A 16,976-nucleotide genomic window follows, 5' to 3' on the forward strand; every position below is an offset into this window, starting at 1 on the left:
TTCGAACTAATGTTTTTTTAAAGTACAAGGTTTTTTGAAGTTTATTTTACACTTTGAAGTATTCGCATATTTTCCTTGTAATGAAAACAAATAGGACAAATACGTGATGGTGTATTTTGCAAAACAGAAATTACTTGATATTGTTTCATATGAAAAATAACAGCTGTCTATATCATGTTTCAGAAATATTGATTAAACTTTTGTAAAGTTTTATCAAGTGTTGGATCTATGTTAAATATATTCAGGTTAGATTTTATTTCTAGTTTTTATTCATTCCTCTAACAGTTAATATGAATTTGTTGATTTATTTCGGTCAATGGGAAAAAAATATGATATGAAAAATGCTTTTCCTTGCATGCCTATTCAACTTAAGTTTCTGCGTTCCTTTTTTTTTTCAAAAACAATCTTTTTGGTATTTGTCGTCTCTCCCAAAAACACACACGCATTAGATTCTTTTGTAGCAATACACAGTAAGGAGTGTGGTTTTGCATTTTGGCCCCTGAGGATTTTTCAAATATGAAAGTTATTGTGCAATAAAATTCATTTTTAAACAGCTGAGTACTAATTTAGTCTTCAAAGTTGGTTTACAAAACACCAAGATTATTATGTTACATATTTATGGGTTTTCTGTTTGACTGTCCGTTTTATCAAAGCTATACTGACCATAGGTCCAGAACATAATGTAATGTTTACAAACTGTCTTTTTCTACACGAGGTTTTTGACGCAATTTTACGAAATAATGAGACAAGAGACATATGATTTTTATTTGATTTCTGGACAGATATATGTAAACAGTTTCCGAAAAAGGTATAAGGGATTTAAATTCTAATTCTGGTAATTTTTTGTGAAATAAGTGACATCTTTACCCCCCTTTTTGCAATATATTATAGAAAATAAATGCAGATTGTTGCCATGATAACACAAACACGAAATTATATTTTACCATTTAACAACTGGATATCAAATCTATGAAAGCTACTGATTGCATACATATGTCCACATATATGACCCAAACAGTTAGCTTAATTTGCAAGAAACCAAGGAAAAGGTTTAATTTATTATAAGAGTAAATTTTAATATTTTTTCCTTACTGTTTATTGCTACCTTATGAGTTGGTGACACTACTTATAACGTCTCATTATCTGCTTATCATGCCGTATGAGAATTTAACATACATTTATATTATACGCAACCATTTTACAAAAACAGATTACTTGAAGGACAGTTGGAAATTGCAATGTTTACTTTTTCATTGTAACGATACCCACAATTGGCCGAGATTAAAGTGCAAATTACTGCTACTGATTTTCAGTACTGTCAAATAATTTCGTTACAACCTCCGCAATACGTCACATTAGATCATGCTAAACGAAATAGTTCTGTTTTAGTGACGAGCTTCTTCTTAAATAATAAATGCCCACGTGTAAATGAGGATAATTAAAGGCAACAGTGTTACAGTAGTATATTGCTGTTCAATAGTGTCACAAATCGATTAAGCAAAATTAAATCCGATTTACAAACTTAACCGAGGGAAACAGATCAACAATAAAAGGAAAACAACGGAATAACAGAAACACTCATGGAACTACAACCAAAGCAAACTATAACATACATAGAAACGAACTGTAGATAAATAAAGGTATACCGCTGTTCAAAACTCGTAAATCTAAAGACAAAAAACAAAATCGGGTTAACAAACTAAAACTGAGGGAAACGCATTAAATATAAGAGGAGAACAACGACACAACATTAAAATGTAACACACACAGAAACAGACTAAGCATTAGACAAAATCCGATGAGAATAACAAATATAACATCAAAACCAAATACATGAATTTGGGATAGAAAAGTACCGTGACACGCTTTATAGTAATGTGAATTCACACTCATTATAAGAGAAAACAAACGACACAACGGAAAAATGTTACACACACAGAAACGAACTATGATATAACAATGGCCATTTTTCTGACTTGGTACAGGACATTTTTAAAGAAAAAAATAGTGGGTTGAACCTGGATTTGTGGCATGCCAAACCTCGCACTTTAATGGCAATGTTAAATATAACATTAAAATGACAACATAATATTACAGGACTACAATACAAATAAATAGGAGAACGTATTAGGCAAAGAAACACATGGATAATAGATAACAAAAGGTATCAGGTTTGAAATTCAATACGCCAAAAACGCGCCTCGTCCACACAAGACTTACCAGTGACGCCCAGATATAAAAGGTCGAAAGTAAAAAAAAGTACAAAGTTGTACAGCACTGAGGATCAAAAGTTGAAAAAGGTTGTGCCAAATATGGCTAGGGTTTTCTGCTTGTGATAAGAACATCCTTATTATTTAGAACAATTTATGCTATTGCAAACAGTAAATTTTATCAAATGAATATAAAAGATATACATGATAAAACTGAAGTCTTAACTTATTACGGAAAACAAAACCCGAATAAATACAGACCAACACAGAAAATAGACACACCCGACTTAGTCCAGGCCTCAACGCAAAAAGTCATAGAAATGACGTCACATACGAAGTGGTGAAAAGGCACAAAAATTACGTCACATTTGAATTCTGAAACAACACAAAAATGACGTCACATTTGAAAAACTATATCTCAAAAATAAGATAGAATTAGGATTGATTTAAGATTATAATAGAACTAAATACTGATATTACATTTAAACACAATGCACATTGCAATACTTATTATTAGCAATTAACTATATTATATATATGTCCGGTTTGTTTTGAATCTAACTTCAAACGTAAAACATCGTACAGATTACGTTGAACAAAATCAAATCTAATAAATGAAGGCGGTGATTAATTTTCTTTACCATAACACATGAATATAATAGAAAAGACGTCAACAAATAACAACTGCAATATTCCTTGGTACAAGACATTTTAAGAAAAAAAATAATCTTTATATATTCTGTACGTACGAAGAGCTTTTCTTCGGTATTAGCCTCATCAAAAACACTTCAAAGTTTAAATGTCAACCAACATATCTATAGGAGTTGAAGTTCAATTAACACATCAACTATCTGACTTTATTAAATTTCAAATCCTGATCCTTGGTTATAATTGGTATGGTTGTCGTGGGACAACTCTACATCCGAGTCAAAATGATTTAAGCAAATATAGGGTACTGTACGACCTTTAACCACGAACAACACCTATACCGTATGTGAAACAATAAAAAAAACTTTAGTTATGTAATTTTTTCTTACTTTTTCTTAAAACTCTGAATCTGAAGGGGAGTAAATCAACACATTTTTGTTAAACACATACCAATTATTGTTTTACTTACATCTTGTCTTCGACTATGCCGATTTATTATTAAAACCTTAAACGTCTCCTTGCGACAATACATATTTGATGTACAAATCTTTACAAATTACAACTCCCGAAAAAAATATTCTAACTCTTTATTATCACAATAACTATAACGATAATAATGTTTGTCTTTAAGGTGGTGCATAACACTACAGGGAGGTAACTCTGTAAAAATCACTAAACGTTTTGAGTAAAATGAGGTTCGGGTGGTTTCAATCTCCTCAATGTTCCTGTTGGTCGATGAAATCTTCAACTGCTTTATTTGATCTGTCACCAAACGTTGTGCTATGTTTCGTTTCCCCGAATATGTTGTTAGATTCCGGAACAAACCTTATATGTGCTATTCCGCGTAATAAGGGGAAGTGCTTCAGATAATCAGTGACTATGTTCTGTTTACTGATGGTACTTTTTCATGCAGGTTTCCTCTTTTTTGTTTCCCCATCCAAACTCCATTTCCATATGTGTTGTATTTCTGTGGAACATGGTTTACTCGTCCTGCAATGTGTTGACATTATTTTCTATCTTCTTGGGCTGCTGTTTTTTCATATTCCGTTATGCATATCTTAAGTCAACCACCATGAAGATAGCTATCAGATCAATTAAAACAAGCAATTTGGTATTGTTATTATCACTACTGTTTTGTTCTAATCTGTTTTAAACCCTTATCCATTATAGCTTATTTCTTATGTCTGGTTTAATGACATAGCCATTGGTGTTAAATGTAAAATAAACGTTGATGTTACATGAAAATAGCACCACGAACAGATTTGAAATGATATTTAAGCAAATTTTCAGAGATGATGTCCATACGGACATGTGTTGCTTATTATGGTTTATTATGTTCGGCATATGGACTATATAACGAACATAATAAATCTTGTATTCATTAGTTTAAGCTTTCTTTTCGTACGTCTTTCCATGAGCTTTTTAAAACTTTCTCTTCTCATCACACATCAATCTACTTTTCCGTATTCTCTGTTTGTTCTAACACAGGATTTAAGTTGTTGCAACAAGAATCATACTTGGCTAAAATTTCCCATAATGTCTGTTGTAAGCAGGGACACCTTCCCCTTTGGAGTTAGAATGCCATAATTAAACTTTCCTGAACTAAGGTCAAGTCTTCCTTGAAGGCTAACATCTATTTATGAACATTTTATTTTTGAAATATTTTTGTTTTTTAGTGTTAAGAAATGTTTCGAATACGCATCTTTCATCCAAATGATTCACATGTTAAAATTTTCAGACACTGTGTACACACTGACGTTACATGTACGACATATTCAATAGAGTCAAAAGACCATTCATAAGTGATACGTAATGTAAACTGCAGGGCGTATAGATTACACAATTTGTAAATACAGCGGTTTCACTGACCACGCCTCCTTCAGGGGAGATATTTAATATTCATATACATTTGTACATATATATATATATTGTTTTGCCTACGTACTGGTCCCCAAGTATGATCTCTATGTTTCAACTCAAAGAGACAAAACTTGGGAATTTTGCTAGTATAAGTACAAATGCATAGCCGCCAAATTGAATTCTGAAGAAGACCCAAAGTGAAAGTAGGGGTAGTACAGAATTTTAGCACGGGGTTAAAAATTAGAGGCATACAAATATTGAAAATATGCCTCAAAGCCCTATGTTTTGTCCTTTCTATTCTATGATCTTTTTTTTTTTAGAAACTTCATAGTTTAGGCGGCACAGTTTCAGTCTTACAGGAATTTCTATGGAAATTGTATTGTCAATATTTTCAGAAATGCAATAAAACAAAGTCGGAAGAAATAATAATATTAGCTTATCCTGGTTTCCGGGATTTTTTCCGTTTCATGTACTAGCTGATAGCCATACACTGTGTAACATTCTGAATATTTCAATCGGGAACAAGGGTCATATCAGCCCAGTTTGAGTTTTAATTCAAGCTTAAGAAAGACAACTCTTATGTTCCTACGCCTCTTTAAGAATAATGTAAAGTCATATGTTGACTCTTGCGTATAATGCCACTAGTAGCACGATTTCAGTCTGAAACGGTCATTTTGGTCTGATCACATCTTGATTGACTGGATTTACCGCTAGAGGAAATCGTCGAGACATTTTAGACCGTTAAGACTGCGTTATATGCATTTCAGAATTTCATTTGTGTTAAAAAAAAATACCGCTGGGCGATTGAAAGGCCAATATTTTTGTTTAAAATAAAACGAAAGTTAGGAAGTATAATTCAACCACAGGACCCATGGCATTTTGTTCAATCTGTTAACGTATTTGTCCTTCTAGCACATAACATGTTTTTATACTGCAACTACTGCAACTAGCACATATCATGTTTTTATACTGCAACTATTTTCGCCTCTTATTGACTCAGGTTTATTCCTCTTGGTGGGTACGTTCCAAGTGGAAGATAAACTATTGTCGCCTCTTATAATCTCAGTTTATTCCTTGTGGTTGGTATATTCCAAGTGGAAGGTAAACTAATGTCACCTCTTTTTTATTCAGGTTTACTCCTCTTGGTTGTTATATTCCAGGTGGAAGATTAACTTATGTCGCCTCTTATTGACGCATGCTTATTTCTTTTGGTGGGTATATTACAAGTGGAAGATAAACTATTGTCGCCACGTATTATCACTACAAAAGTCAAAAAGTCTGAAAAGACCAGTTTTTGTCTTGATTTGCATGAACTTTTACTCGACATTCTCCAAAAGTATGACTTGTGTCTTAATTTTTCTTGATAAATTCTCATTTATATCAAATTTGTATGAAATTTAATCGACATATTCTTGACATTCTGAATATGGTCTTTAAATTTCTTGACACATTCTTGACATTTAAATACTGTCTTGAAATTTCTCGACATATTCTCGACATTCTTTTTTTTTCTCAGTATGGCTTGACATATTCTAAACATTTTGAGTAGTGTCTTAAATTTACTTGTTGTTTTAAGTTACACTACTTACAAAAAATATGAAAGTTAGGCATGTACAATAATTGATAAAATTTTACAAATGCAAATATGGCAATGCAATCTAATGTATAAAATAATTTAAATGTGAGTGTGTTGACATAAGACCATTTAAATGTGGGTTTAAAAAAAATAATCAAATTTTGATTCCTAAATCTTATTAATTAAATGATTAAAACCAATCATACTGTATACATATTTTATTCTACATTCAAAATATTCAATGTAAATATGGTAAACAATTATAATAATTGTACATAAATGTATTTTATATGAATGGCAAATTATGATGATATACAAATTAAAGCATTCATTTGAAGATTAATTTGTGTAATGTCATCTGTTGGAATATATATTAAGTATTACACATGGACAGGATGTTCCCATAAAATTAAAGGTATTCCACACCCAAAATACACTCAACTGTAAAATAGAAATTACTAATTTACCTGTAAGCAGCCATACAACTTATCAGTTGACCATTCCAAAGATTAAAAGAAAATTATTATCTACTCCAGGAATAATATAAAAAAAAATGTATTCATAATAGGCCCCATCAATGATTTCTATAGAAATCAAATTTGCTTTTTATTTTCTATAGAAATCATTGGGCTTATGAAATGCATCTCAAACAGACATGCACAATATATTTTTTTTCTTTTCAGGAAGAAGTTATCACAATTTTTTTCTGTATAAAAAGTTATAAAATTCAACACTCAAATTTGAATAAAAAATGTTTTTGGGTTGATCTAAAAAATAAATAAGGTTTTTGAATCAAGATGAGAACAAATTATTTGACCTACACGAAAGCCCCCCTCCCCCTCCCCCTCTTTTTTTAGCCACTCAAACCCAAAAGATGAATTGTAGGGTCCAAAAGAGACACATGGTCACATTTTATAACTGCCTTCAAGACACCTATTTTAGTAAAGCAAATTTGACTGACAGTTTTGCGAGAGGCAAAAATCTAAATGCTGTTTGTCATGTTACTTCGACTTATATTTCAAGTGAAAACAATTAATTAAATGTTTAATAAAAAGAAATCAAAATTAAACTACATGGGGGATTATTCAAGGTATTACAACTTTGGTGCACAAAAAAGGTATCTTACTATAACAAATTTATCCTTGTTTCTTCAAAGTGCAGTTTAGCCATAATAAAAAGAAGTATATAACAGCAATAGAATGTCATAAAGAGTACAGAATAAGTCTGTACACATTTCAGGCGAAATTAAGTATACTTTTCAGATAGTGTCAAGACATGTTTAGACTGTCAATAATGTGTCGAGAAATATTCAGACATTATTTAGAATGTCAAGAATATGTCAAGACGTATTCAGACATTATTAAGAATGTCAAGACAGATCGAGACAAATTTAAGACAGTCAAGAATTGGTCCAGACTAATCCAGACTCTCATCAAATGAAACAGGAAGTGTCGAGAAATTTTCAGACAAGACAATGTTCATACTGTCAAGACACTTGTCAAGAAAAATCAAGAAGCTTATTAGACAAATTTATACTATGTCAAGAATTTTTAAAAATTATTACGACAAATTAAGAATGTCGAGTAAAAATTCATGCAAATTCAGACAAAAACTGGTCTTTTCAGACTTTTCGATTTTTGTAGTGTATACCAGGTTTATTCCTCTTGGTTGGTATATTCCAAGTGGAAGGTAAACTTATGTCGCCTTTTATTATCTCATGTATATTTCTCCTTGTGGTTGAAGGAAAACTACTGTCGCCTCTTATTTCTTGAGGTTTATTCATCTTGTTGGGTATATTCCAACTAGAAGGTTAACTGCTGTCGCCTCTTATTAAAAAAAGGCAACATTTGTGCAATGAATTCAGATTTTTTTTCCATACATATCTACCATACTATCAGAAAGTAGTAGATTTAACATGTTTAGTATACAACATTCTGAAATATTCGTATAAAACCCCTGAACATATATGAAATAATTACCACCATAGAAGTAAGGTAAACCAAAATGAACCAATCAATCGAGCATAATATGCTAAACACTATTGCAATCCCCACGCGGTTATAAAACCTTCAGTTATTCGAACATTTATGATGTGGTTTATCTAAAATATCTTCAATATCAAGCTTTGTTTTTAATATACAGCTTACAACACCATGGGATACAAACATAGTTCCTGATATTCCTTCGACGTATCCAATAGTTTTGAATCGAAGGTCAAGCTCGGCGATGTTACATTCGGCAAAATTGCGGCTACGACAAATGGAACATATACATGGTCACCTGTAATAGCAGGTAACCCAATTAAGTAGATTCATCAGAGGGATTACTTCAACTTAACCGTTAAGGGAGCTTGTTTAAATAGCTTCCTTGTAAATAGTTAACCTCTATAAAAAAAATCGTGATCACGAACGCAAGCCGCACTGGAATATCGTATCACATTAATGATTTTCACTCAAATGCCGAAATTTACAAAGCACTGCTTTCAAATTATATAATAAACATAAAATGTAAATTTACTGTTTGCGTTACAACGCAAACATAAAAAGAAATATAAAAAATAATTTGTGTGGCGCTAATACGCTTTCGTATGTTATAGAAATACAGATGCATCTGTTTTAAAATTAATTCCGTTATTGTCAACAAAGAATCATACCGGAATTGTCTAATTTAGGAAAATATTTGAAATACGCTACAGATATAAAATTTTCAGGACAATCCTTTGAATGATGTATACTGTGTCGTCTTGCCTACGATTGTATTAAAAATGTTCTGTTATGATAAACATATATGTATTTAATTATTTATGATATACCTATAAGCTGTATTGCTTCTGGTTTAAAATAAACTATCAAACTATGTTGATATCGGGTTATATGACCGTCGACAGTTTTTGGATGTCATCTCGATGGTTAATTAGATGAAGTCTAGACTAAATACACACGAAAAGTTGATACAAATCATCGAGTCCAATATGAGAATTTGAGTCATATCGGTGAATATAAATTTAACAAGCTAACAAACTTCATTAATTGTTGTAAAATAATCCCTTTTGTAAAAGGACCCCTACTTTCGTATGTGTTAACATTATACTTTCTTCAAAGACAAATTTTCGTACAAAATACTGCATAATGCTTTATCTATGTGCCTCGACATCATGTACACGGTACATGTGGAAGGTTGTCATGATAGTTTAAGATACATATATAGGGTTTTTTGCTTGTGAGAGAGCTGTTTTCATATTCCATTATATCAATGTTCTATTTCTTATGTTGTATTTTAATTTATGTGTCATTTGGTCTCTTGTGGATAGTTGTCTCATTTCCACATCTTCTTTTTTATAAAAGTATTTACTTGATATTTTGATGTAAAGTATTTTACTTCAGCAACTCTCTTGTTGCAGAATATCAAGTTCAATTGGTATTCTTTTTTTTTTAATGTTCTTTTATGTTTTTTTTCAAACGGTCACACAAAATAATACAATGTAACAACGCATAATGTTATATATCTATCATCTATGATTTTACACAGAAACCATTAAAACGAATCGGACCTGGCTGCGTATTTATACACCCATACAGCCAAATGAACGCCAACTTCAGTATTGGTCTTACGAATAGATGATGTCCAGGTAACTATATCACATTAAATACAATAGCCTGTTATTCTGCCTAAATCTCCTCTGTCGAGAAGTACGCCAGGATCACAGGCTAACTATAGCACAATCATTCTGGGGTTTAAACTATTCACACCAACAATATGTTTTTTGTAGCCTTCGGAGAAGGAGTATAGTTCCACGGAGGTACAGGTTCACGAGTATCACCCGTCGGAACGTTTAATCTAAGGGGAAATTTTTGTGGTCTTTTCTGAACGCTTTGTGCATGATTTGTCCATTCGTTTTGATTTTCTATATATAGGACTTTGGCTTAATGGAACTTCAATGGATATGTTTGGCAATGACACTGGATTATCAATGACACGAGTCTCAAGCTCGGTATGATTGTCATATGCATTTTCTTCTAATTTTGTCCGTCTTTTCTCGGCAATTCGTTCTTTAATAAGTTTTCTATTCAGGAAAAAAATAAATCTCTTTAATCTAAAATTCGATTGATACGCCATAATAGTATGATTTAGCCACACCAATTTTATTTCTTGTTCTACTGATTTTTAGAGACTCCAAAAATTGTGGCGAGCGAGCGATTTGAAAATTTTTATAAAAAAGTATTTAATTTGAAATTTTTTGCGGCGAAGCTTAAACAGAAAAGGCGAGCAATTATAATTTTTTTTTGTAAACATAAAATAATAATAGGTTTTGACAATACTTAAGCTTGATTTATCACTTGTAGTTGTACTTCGACATTTCTTTAATTTATGAAGTGTTTTTCCCTGTTCACCAATAAATATTTGAATAATTAGATGTGTTACATGTATGCGTGCCAATGAGACAATTCTCCATCCAAGTCATAACCAGGTTGGGAACAACCCCTCAATGTTATCAATATCCCTTTTATGAGGGGTCAATTTAATTTATATATCTTTTTTGTAAAAAAACCACTTTTGAGTACAAATGGGCTCATATTTTTCCAAAGAACAATACATCTATCTGGTATTAAATGGTCAAAATGTCCAAGAAATTTGTAATATTCCTGGACTTTAACATATATCATTTTCTTTTATATTATTCAAAATAAGTGGACCCCTCTTTTAAAAAAGTTGTTTCGAATATGATGTATTTCTCCCCCTTTTAAGTTAAAATTCTAAGCTTTTCTATTTTCCTTTCTACAACAGTAAAATGACCCCTTGCCCGAGGGAGGGTTTTTCCCAACCTGATAAAAACAAAAACAGGTCATAGACTCAGAAATTGACATAGTACGGCCTTTTACACAGGGCTTTGACCCAGACCAAACAGCAAGCTATAAGGGACCACAAAATTACTAGTGTTAACAATTCAAACTGGAAAATCAACGTTCTAATCCATATATACAAACGGAGAAATACCTATGAATCACATCAACAAACGATAACTACTGAGTAACAAGCTCGTGAATCAGGACAGGTGCACAAACATGCAGCGGTGTTGGATAGTGATGTTCGGCTGGCATACAATATAATTGCAGTTGAAGGCAATACTTCTCCTTCAGAAGTTCTGCGTACTTTATTTTAACAACGAAAATCAGCAAGATTGTGATGGGGAATGTAAGTAAGGGGGGGAGAAAACCAATGTTCTGTTCTGTACATGTATTTTCCTCTGTTATATATATAATCGGAGCACTCCCACTTGGGATATATGGGTTTAATGATTAATCAAATATTCATATAGATATTTACAGTGTGGTGGGATGCTAATAGGTTTAAAAACATTATATACTGGTAAGACTGTGAATTTAAAAAAAACTAGTGTTAATATCTCTTTATAATATTTACATTAAACGGTGCGGGAAATGGACATTATTACATTTCCGGATGCGGGAAGCGGGAATATTTAAAAAATAAATAAATTTCTGTTTAGGAAAAATAGATGCGGGCGGGTTCGTCGAACAAGGAATTAAATTGGTGTGGCCATACCTTTTAATTTATTTTCTTTGTTCCCTTTTTGATATTGGAGTTTTTTTCAGGTTGCATTCTGGGTAATATTTTGGTGAGCGTTACATTATTCATTATCCTTCTACGAAAAGATCATCAGTTGTGGTTTAACTAAAACTAGAACGAATTGAATGCATCTCATTTAATTTGCTTCTTGTAATTATAAAATCTATGACGTATCACATTTTACATGAAGTTCATCTGTACCAGAACGTAACATATAATAACAGAATTAAAAAAAATGCCAAAGATACTACTAAATTCTGAATATTTGTAAAGTATTTTGTATCTTGTGTATGTAACAATTTTACTTGTTTACGAAAACCAAAGCGAGACGATCGTTTTGCAATTAGATTCATTTCACTCTTTTCAGTCAAATAAGCATTGAGTATTTATTTTTTACGAAATGTTTATTAAAGCATGTAAAAAAGAATTGGTTGCATATTACTGTATAACACATAGAGAGTAACAGTGTTCTAATTCCTTGGCGAGGGCCTCGCTGGCCTAGATGTCTACATATTCTAACAATTGTATCCACGAATCCCGCACGTGGCACTCTAATCTTTTTTTGACAATAATTCAGTTTTCATACTAAACGTCGGTGGATATCAATGGTCGTGGCGGCCAGTCGAAGTTTTATTGATTGAGAAAGCCGATTTGGCGTCCTCTATCAATAAAAATTGTCGGCCTCGAAATATCAGAATAGTGTTGAAAGTGGTGTTCAACCCCAATCAATTAATTGATCAAATTCATTGGCTTGTTTCTCTTCCAACTGAATGCACAAATGGTTATCAAAGGTACCAGGATTATAATTTCATACGCCAGACGCGCGTTTCGTTTACATAAGACTCATCAGTGACGCTCAGATCAAAATATTTATAAAGCCATATTTATAAAACAAATACAAAGTTGAAGAGCATTAAGGACCCAAAATTCCAAAAGTTGTGCCAAATACGGCTAAGGTAATCTATTTCTTGGATAAGAAAATCCTTCGTTTTTCGAAAAAATTAAAGTTTTGTCGACAGGAAATTTATTAAAATGACCATATAATTGATATTCATGTCAACACCGAAGTGCTGACTACTGCGCTGGTGATACCCTTGAGGACGAAACGTCCACCAGCACAGGCATCGACCCAGTTGTGTAAATAGTTATCAAAGGTACCAGGATTAAAATTTCATACGCCAGACGCGCGTTTCGTCTACATAAGACTCATCAGTGACGCTTAGATCAAAATATTTAAAAAAGCCAAACAAATAAAAAGTTGAAGAGCATTGAGGACTCAAAATTCCAAAATTCCAAAAGGTTGTGCCAAATACGGCTAAGGTTAAATCTATTCCTGGGATAAGAAAATCCTTACTTTTTCGAAAAATTTATTAAAATGACCATATAATTGATATGCATGTCAACACCGAAGTGCTGACTACTGGGCTGGTGTTACCCTCGGGGACGAAGCCAAACAAATACAAAGTTGAAGAGCTTTGAGGACCCAAAATTCCAAAAAGTTGTGTTAAATACGGCTAATGTAATCTAACCTCGTTTTGGTTGATTGTGTAATTATGTTGCTGTATGTGATCTGTCATAAGATCGCAACAATAAGAGGGAATATCGGATGTATGAATGTATACTATGAACATATGTACTAAAGTTAACTAACATGTTAAGAGAAAATCGTATGTATCAAGATACCAAAGGGACATTCAAAGTTAAAAAAAAAAAGCTGACAACTTAATGGCTATTAAGGAAAAGACAAACAGACAAACAAAACATAGAAAATTAAACTAAATATTGCCTGCTAAACAAACCAAACAAAAAACTGAGAGTAGAGCAATCTGTGTCTAAGTTGTGCTTGTTAGCTTGGGTACACATGATCTGTTTAATTTCAGATTGAGCATACCGATATATCAGATACTATGATAAAATTGAATGTATCTCCAATAAGAATGTATTCACAATAATAATGTATCCACAATAAGAATTTATCCGCAATAAGAATGTATTCACCATCAAAATTAATCGACAATAAGAATGTATTCACAATAAGAATGTATCCACAATGAGAATTTATTCACAATCTTTTACATTCTAAAATGTGGCTTTGATTTACAGAGATTCAATTGAACCATTTAAAAATGAGCTCGATATAACAACTGATAATCAGTTATACCATATGCATAGACACAGTGGCCAAAAGTACAATCACATGGCTGATCAGCAATGATACAACACACTTGGTATACAATGGTACCGGTATTTTCAGTCCCCAACCGACATTGTCGAAGGGGACTATGTTTGCGCTCTGTTTGTCTTTCTTTCTGTCAGTCAGGCAAATCTGTATTCCACACATTTTTCTCTCGTGTTTGTTTAATTCGTTATATAAAACTACAATCAAATCACAAATTCTTCCAACAGCAACAGCGTAAATAAGAGACAAACAAACATAGCAACAGCTTTTTAAGAGACAAAAAAACATAGCAACAGCGTTGTTAAGAGAGAAACAAAAGTTTGCTGACTGTGGAATAACTTATATATATATATATATATAAGTACGTCTGAGTCAGTGACAACCCTACAACAGATGTATCCATCGGATCGCCATCAATGATGGTGATACATGGCTGTGTACATAATGTATATACAACTCGTCTAAACATCAACCCAACAATGTTAGATCTGTAAATTTGCTTTCGCAAATTTTTGGTTCTTCCCTCGCCGGGATTCGAACCCATGCTACTGTGATATCGTGACACCAAATCGCCTGCACTGCAGCCGTCCCGCTAGACCACACGACCACCTGGGCTCTAAATACGTACAAAAAAGATCAAAAATGTTTGTTAAATCTAAATACAAAAAAACACAAATGGGAGTATTTATAATGAACCGAGATAGATTGATTTTTTTTCTTTCAATTTTCTCGTTCTTCCCTTATGTTCTTATCCGTTTACAACGGTATATATTTCTGTCTCTCGCATACTAAGTCCCTTTTTTCGTTTTTTCATCATTCTCTCCTCTTAAAATTTCTTTTGATTCTATCCATTTCTTTTTTTTTTCTTCCCCTTGTCTACAAGCTCCCAAGTTTTAACACATTGCAGATTCTCCTTTTTGTAAAAATTAGAGCCCAGGTGGTCGTGTGGTCTAGCGGGACGGCTGCAGTGCAGGCGATTTGGTGTCACGATATCACAGTAGCATGGGTTCGAATCCCGGCGAGGGAAGAACCAAAAATTTGCGAAAGCAAATTTACAGATCTAACATTGTTGGGTTGATGTTTAGACGAGTTGTATATACATTATGTACACAGCCATGTATCACCATCATTGATGGCGATCCGATGGATACATCTGTTGTAGGGTTGTCACTGACTCAGACGTACTTATGAATATAATTATTTTCTGTGACTGTATCTTACATTAATTTGTAGGATCCTTTACTATAGATAATTTAGCTGATCTGTAACAATAACATCTTCATGCCTTATATATCATGTACTGTAGTACGCCGCTAGATTAAAACTGACGTGGAAAGGTAACATTTGGCCACCGAAAGCTCTTTTTTTGAGAGCCCAGGTGGTCGTGTGGTCTAGCGGGACGGCTGCAGTGCAGGCGATTTGGTGTCACGATATCACAGTAGCATGGGTTCGAATCCCGGCGAGGGAAGAACCAAAAATTTGCGAAAGCAAATTTACAGATCTAACATTGTTGGGTTGATGTTTAGACGAGTTGTATATACATTATGTACACAGCCATGTATCACCATCATTGATGGCGATCCGATGGATACATCTGTTGTAGGGTTGTCACTGACTCAGACGTACTTATGAATATAATTATTTTCTGTGACTGTATCTTACATTAATTTGTAGGATCCTTTACTATAGATAATTTAGCTGATCTGTAACAATAACATCTTCATGCCTTATATATCATGTACTGTAGTACGCCGCTAGATTAAAACTGACGTGGAAAGGTAACATATGGCCACCGAAAGCTCTTTTTTTGAGAGCCCAGGTGGTCGTGTGGTCTAGCGGGACGGCTGCAGTGCAGGCGATTTGGTGTCACGATATCACAGTAGCATGGGTTCAAATCCCGGCGAGGGAAGAACCAAAAATTTGCGAAAGCAAATTTACAGATCTAACATTGTTGGGTTGATGTTTAGACGAGTTGTATATACATTATGTACACAGCCATGTATCACCATCATTGATGGCGATCCGATGGATACATCTGTTGTAGGGTTGTCACTGACTCAGACGTACTTATGAATATAATTATTTTCTGTGACTGTATCTTACATTAATTTGTAGGATCCTTTACTATAGATAATTTAGCTGATCTGTAACAATAACATCTTCATGCCTTATATATCATGTACTGTAGTACGCCGCTAGATTAAAACTGACGTGGAAAGGTAACATTTGGCCACCGAAAGCTCTTTTTTTGAGAGCCCAGGTGGTCGTGTGGTCTAGCGGGACGGCTGCAGTGCAGGCGATTTGGTGTCACGATATCACAGTAGCATGGGTTCGAATCCCGGCGAGGGAAGAACCAAAAATTTGCGAAAGCAAATTTACAGATCTAACATTGTTGGGTTGATGTTTAGACGAGTTGTATATACATTATGTACACAGCCATGTATCACCATCATTGATGGCGATCCGATGGATACATCTGTTGTAGGGTTGTCACTGACTCAGACGTACTTATGAATATAATTATTTTCTGTGACTGTATCTTACATTAATTTGTAGGATCCTTTACTATAGATAATTTAGCTGATCTGTAACACCAACATCTTCATGCCTTATATATCATGTACTGTAGTACGCCGCTAGATTAAAACTGACGTGGAAAGGTAACATATGGCCACCGAAAGCTCTTTTTTTGAGAGCCCAGGTGGTCGTGTGGTCTAGCGGGACGGCTGCAGTGCAGGCGATTTGGTGTCACGATATCACAGTAGCATGGGTTCAAATCCCGGCGAGGGAAGAACCAAAAATTTGCGAAAGCAAATTTACAGATCTAACATTGTTGGGTTGATGTTTAGACGAGTTGTATATACATTATGTACACAGCCATGTATCACCATCATTGATGGCGATCCGATGGATACAT

This window comes from Mytilus trossulus, chromosome 3, assembly GCF_036588685.1.
Source record: "Mytilus trossulus isolate FHL-02 chromosome 3, PNRI_Mtr1.1.1.hap1, whole genome shotgun sequence".
Classification (NCBI taxonomy): domain Eukaryota; kingdom Metazoa; phylum Mollusca; class Bivalvia; order Mytilida; family Mytilidae; genus Mytilus; species Mytilus trossulus.